The following is a 6,209-nucleotide window of genomic DNA, read 5'->3' as shown; positions in this document are numbered from 1 at the left end:
GTATCATGTCGAACGCATCAACCGAGAGCTCTCAAGCAGCGACAGAATGACGATAATCCAGCAACTTCAGCACTTCCTGAAGAATGGAAAATTGCAGACTGGTGCATACAAGCAGGTAGCTGTACTACTCAACATGGATCCACGCACAGTCGCCAAGGTATGGCGCAACTTTACTCAACACGGAACTACATCATCGAAGAAAGCCGGCCACGTTGGACGGAAGCCAACATATTCCCCTACCATGGTTCAAGAGATCGTAAAAGCACTGCCGGAGGCTGTCATGCTTTTGGTCCTTCAACACTCCGGGGGTAATGAGTTTGCATTACCTCACCTGAAAAAGGCATCGTTGAGACGCGCTGGTCTCTTGATGTCCAATGTGTCATGTCCTCTATCACTGCTTGTGTAGGTCAGTATTATTGACCAATAAAATCATTGCATACATAATTGAGCCAATCATATCAAAAAATGCACAGTAATGTGGAACAATAGCATTTTTCAAAATGACACAGTAATACGGAACAGAGGAAGTAGTATATCCGGTTAAAACCACTAACACCTCCCTTGACAATGAGCTAATTGCGACACCTACAGCAATTAGCTCACATGGTGGAGCGCCCGTTTGACGTGTGGGAAGCCTAGGGTTCGATCCCCGGTGTCGACATGTAAATCAGTGTGCGCTGGGACCTTAGCACGACTGCCGTTACATCCCCTGTGAGCTTCCAGTAGTTTCGTAATCCTGGAAACTAGTTATGGACAATGTACAAATCTATTGTTGTTACCCAGATCTTATAGTCATCGGATATTTCATGTATTCAATCACAACACGGATATCTGATATGATGATGACCACGCATCTTCTCCATTTTTGTCAGAAGACAAATGCAAATTTAAACCTCTGGACATGTTGAAATTAACACTATCGTCAATATTCATGATGTCGTCTTCCACCAACTACACCGACTTGGTGTTGGTCGACTCGGCGGATCCAAGGCACAGCGGCGAGGTCCAATACATCACTGAAGCACGAATGATTAAAGGCAGGAACAGTACCGCGTTGTATGGGCTCGACCTCACTTGTGTGGCCGAAAACAATCCTGGGTTTATGCCAACCTACTGGAGAAGTGCCCACAAGCAAGCTTCAACCGTTGGCAAGACTACTGCAAACAACACGGCGAGTGCACATCGTTTGCCACGTTCCTTTCCCACGACGCTCATGGGCTGGATTTTGCGACGATGGGTCCAACACGTATTTGATTACTGCCTTTCGAATTGCTGCACGTCTCCTTAAACAGCATTTGACCGTGAGTGATGACGACATGGCAGCCTATATGGAGTCCAATGGCATTTCCGTCAACGGCTGCTATTGTTGGAATCGAGCGGCAACCCAACCATTGATTTGTGTGCGACGCTTCGACGAGTCGGCGAAAGTGTACAGAGATCCCTCAATTTTTGCTCCCAGTCAAAAGTATAAATTGTAACAGACAAAACCAAGGACAAAGTGACACAAAAATCAATTTATAAAGGGAAACTTCCATGTCAAGATCAGGAAACCGCGGGCGATGAAAGTTCTTTCGAGTCTTAGCTGACTCATCCTTTATGTTGTAGGAGATCGTTGTTCTTTCGTCCTTGATGATGTGTCGGATGGTCGCAGTGTGTCCGAACTCATGTGATGCCCACGTTTGGAGTTCAGACGACTTCAGAGGCGCGTGAGCTTTAAAGTGTGCTCTAATTAAGTACTTCTGATGATGGCCAATCGCTTGCTTCCCGCTGTCTTGTTGTGCTGCATTTTCTAAAGTATCTTGCACTACGTGGAGCAAATGCGGCCTCACATTTTGAATTTTGAATCACCAAGCATCAAATTCAAACCATGTTCAAACCATCCCAGGAAACTGATATCAAATAATGTTAAAGAAGATATTCATTTTCAGTAGAGAGCAAAAATTGAGGGATCTCTGTATACTTGTTGACCTCGGTAACGCAATATATCGCGCACTGCTGGATCGTACACTGCGATGGCTACTTTACGACCTTGTTCGACAGCGCAGGTGCGATAGCCCTTGGCGAATTTCCTGCGGTTGACTTCATTCGGACTATACGCCGGATTTCTCCCTACAAGAAGAAACGGTACCACAAACGAAGGCGTAGCAACGAGCATGCAATGATCATCTAATGCATTTATCTTGTTCTGTTCGTCGAGTTCTTTGAATGCACACCACCGCGGGAACATCTTCATCTCCCAGGGCCAGGGCCGTGTCGAGCAGCGTTTCACCTTGAAAGAAAGCCTTCAATCGTTGCGTCCTGGACATGCTCAAGCAACGCCTTCACAAGGTCTGCATTCGAGCACCCAACTGGAGCCGTGTACCCCTGCGCGTCGACAGCGTTGATATCTCTGGGGTGATGTTGAGCAATTGGTGCACGCTCCGTTTCATGTCGAGGCATACTTGAGCAGTGTACAGCCCATGTCATCGACGACGCCAATCAGAATGACACCAACGACGATATGATGAACTCGTATTCTTACTGCCACTTGGGCATCCAATTCAACACGACAAGTATCACCCAAACGACGGCGGCTGCGCGCACGACACACCGGCTTGAGGCGGAAGGCACACTCCTTGCGCTGCTGGCTATCCCATGGTACGGCCACAAGGGTTTCTACCAGCGCTTACATGGACTGGGAAACAATGACATAGACGACGAGGTGGTGGACGAGCGACACGTTATTCAAATATAGGTTGGCCGAGGCGAATTCAACGATGTCGTTGGGCGGAATGCTGGTCGGTTGTTCTCGTCCACCGTGGGGGACGCCGCGAGTGGGGCTTGTTTGAAATCACACCTCGGGCGTCATGTGCAGGAGCAGATCCGGCAGTTTGTACACGACGACGGCGTTCGCAAAAGACTTGCATTCGCTACAAACAACAACGTTTCGGTGACGTTCCAGGTCTAGACGACGTTGCAGGGTTGCGATTTCCGACGACAGTCTATTCTCGCTGCCCATGCAAGCACGTACAACGACGAGCGCAGGGGTCCCGTATGGCGACTTCGACCGCCTGGGTGGTGTGAGCAGGAAAAACTAGTCGGCAAAGTATACTGGCAGCTCGCCGAGGCGATGGAGATAGTGTTGAGTCCAATTTACACTCAATTGGTTACGAGCCCAAGCAACCTCCGCCGCCTCCGCGTCTGCCCTCACTCGTGCCGCCTTTCCCGCTGCCCGAGTCCCGCTGCCGAAGCCCAGCCTGCGTCAAGAACCTCCAAACCACCCACTTAGCCGGAAATTTCTCGCACCTTCCTGGGTTTTCTGCCGCTGCCGTCCAAGCTGTCAGCGTCGTCAGCCAGCGTCCCCAGGCCACTCCGACCAGCTGCACATCACTACAGCTCTACCTGTTCTCCTTTTGTGAATATACTGGGCAGTACCCTTATTGGGAAAGACTGTAAGTGCGAGTCTGGATTGGCACTAAACTCCTAGTAGGGTTTGCCATTTTATGCAAAATACCGTCAAGTCCCTCGTAAGTGCGACCGAATGGAACAAGTTGCGCAAGAAGAGTCAAGGCGAAGAAGACAGCGCCGTTGATTAAGGTTTTTCGCCGCCTTAAGGAAGACACCAGTGCCGATAAAGTCCATCAAGACCTTGTTGACGAACTTAAGCGCATTGAGCGAATTTCGAAGCATCTCCAAGAAGTACCAGTTTGATTGGGAACTATTGCAGACGAACATTCACAGTCATACAAAATAATAGTATAATGAATCTGAATTAAAAAAGATTAAACTGTTATGATGTTTACAAGGTCATACACTTCTTCGAGGCGGCTCTCTTCTTCAACACGCTGATCCTAAAGCTCCAAGTTGAGCATGTCGTCATTCTTGTCTTTGCTTCGAGGAATCTTGTAGGAGTTGACGAGTGAACGTTGAAGTCTAGTCACTGCTGCAATCGCAACTCGCGAGGGCTTGCCGTTCACACTCTTTAAAAGGAGATCTTCATATAACGCCCCTCGCTGGTCATCGGTCAAATTTGACTTGGATTTTGTATGGGAACTTTGCATTGACCTTTCGTTGGCTGTTGTGCAAATAAAATTGAACAAAAATACCTCGTGTTAGTCCGCAACGAGCTTCGTTTAGCCACTCAATTTTAGACCAATCGGAAAAGAGGAAGATGAATTTTTCGACTTGTCTGCAATAGTTCCCAATCAGAGTAGTACTTGTTACTACCTCTGTCCGGTTTTGATTGTCGTGATTTTTTTAACTTGGCATAAAAAATCCCACAATTTTTTTCCTACGCTGTGATTGGTTAAATCATGGAGAGGGGTTCAATTCAAATCGACTGGTTGTCGAACGAAAGTCGTTGGCGGGATATCAAGAGAGATATGACAATTTGAAATTTCCCGCCAAGTACACTTCAACCAATTATACTTCTTCAAGAACTATGAAGTTTCGTCGTCTTACATGCACCGAGAAGATTGCGATCTATGTTGTGCTGCTTCACAACAGCAGCAATGGGAAGCCTCGTTACGGTGACATTAAACATCAAGCTGCGCTGTACAACGTATCCGAGCGCACCGTGCAGCGCGTTTGGACGAAAGGACAAGAAAACCGTCCATTCACAACGCCAGCCCCACGACAACGCAAACAAACCGACATCTTGGACCTCCAAACACGTGTGTCAAAGCTTCCTGCAACAAAAAAGATGGACATACGTACCATGGCAGAGGCGTTGCAAATGCCAAAGTACACGTTGCAGTCTGTCATGGAGTGTATTTTAGAGACTGATGGGAGCAATAAGTACAACTTAAGCACATCGGAAAGGCAGCAAAACGTCGAAGTGGTGACCTTGAAGAGACGTTGACGTGTTCTGTTGACACCTACCTTGCTGCTCGCCTTGCCGACTTCTAAGTACCAGGGTATTTTTAACCAATGTAATTAGATGCGTTTCAATTTTGTCCAATGATGTGAAATCACGACAGTCAAAACCGGAAAACGAAAATATGAATCGCGACAATAAAAACCGGACAGAGGTAGTAGAACAGATCATCTTACAGAGGTGGTCGGCGTTTTTAGGGGTGTCGGCTTTTTCCGGGGTTCACTGTAATGTCGACCCCGCCGGTGGAGATAGACTCGCGAGCTAACTACTCTATTGTCATGCCGGCGCCAAACAAGCGGGAATGTAGGATGGGACGGCGAAGTGCCTTGTTGCGGGGAAGGCGTTCCGCTACTGCCATTCTACAAGTTGGCAGCAGTGGAGACGATACAACTGCGTCGGTCGCTTCTTTTGAGGATGGTGTCGTCACATGGGGTTGGATGCGGAGGTGTGCATACTGGTTGAGAACAATGCGACGAAAGTTTGGCGTCCCTGCCATGTTGCTTGGGCCGCACGCTGGTGCTAGTGGGGACTCTCTAGCGCTGGATGATTGAAGCTGACAAAAGTTTGTCAAGACCCCCTAGCCCATGATGACGGATGCCCCAGACCTGTAGAAGGGTGTCGGTCGACACATGGCGCGAAAAAGTGCGACAACTCGATGTCGCATCTAATGCCATGTGATCGCTTGTTTGGCAGAGTCGTCGATACCAATTGTGTTGATGCAGCGGGGTTTCACCACTCTAGTGGATTACGTCGTGAACGCTGCTGCGCTATGGAGACGAGATGAGGGAAGAAATGTGTTACGAATCGCCGCCAGCCTAGGGAGCGCGGGAGCGCGTTTTCAAATATTCAACATCGCCATGTGCATGCCTGTTGACAATCGACGGAGTGCAATGGTCACGGGGAAAGACGCGATCGCAAAAGTTACTGAGGCTGAACTTCCGGGTCGGGTGGACTCGGCTCCACCACGAATTGGTGGAAGAAGGAAATGCCTTCCAACGTGCATATGTAATCGTAGTTAGGATGCAGCTATCTGTAATATGTAGGTGTCATGCACATCCCGTCCAACTACTGATTTCCACCCGACTTTTAAACGGCGACTGAGTAATAACTTTAAAAGGACACCAAATAAACAGGTACAAATTGTTACAATTGGATGGCCGCCACATGGTCGCTAAATGTCGACAGTTCAGTGTCAAGAATGCCTGTCCGATTCCAGCAGTTAACAACTGTCGCTTGTGTCACCGACCGCCAGGCCTCCTTTGCCCAAGACATTGCCTCCACCAAAGGTACCTCGTAGAGACCATCTTGTCTACCAGTCATCACAGAATCAATCTGTTGCAGGGCATTCTGCACT

This window comes from Aphanomyces invadans (assembly GCF_000520115.1).
Source record: "Aphanomyces invadans strain NJM9701 unplaced genomic scaffold supercont1.12, whole genome shotgun sequence".
NCBI classification, from domain to species: Eukaryota; Oomycota; class Saprolegniomycetes; order Saprolegniales; family Verrucalvaceae; genus Aphanomyces; species Aphanomyces invadans.
Note: the sequence above shows the minus strand (reverse complement) of the source record.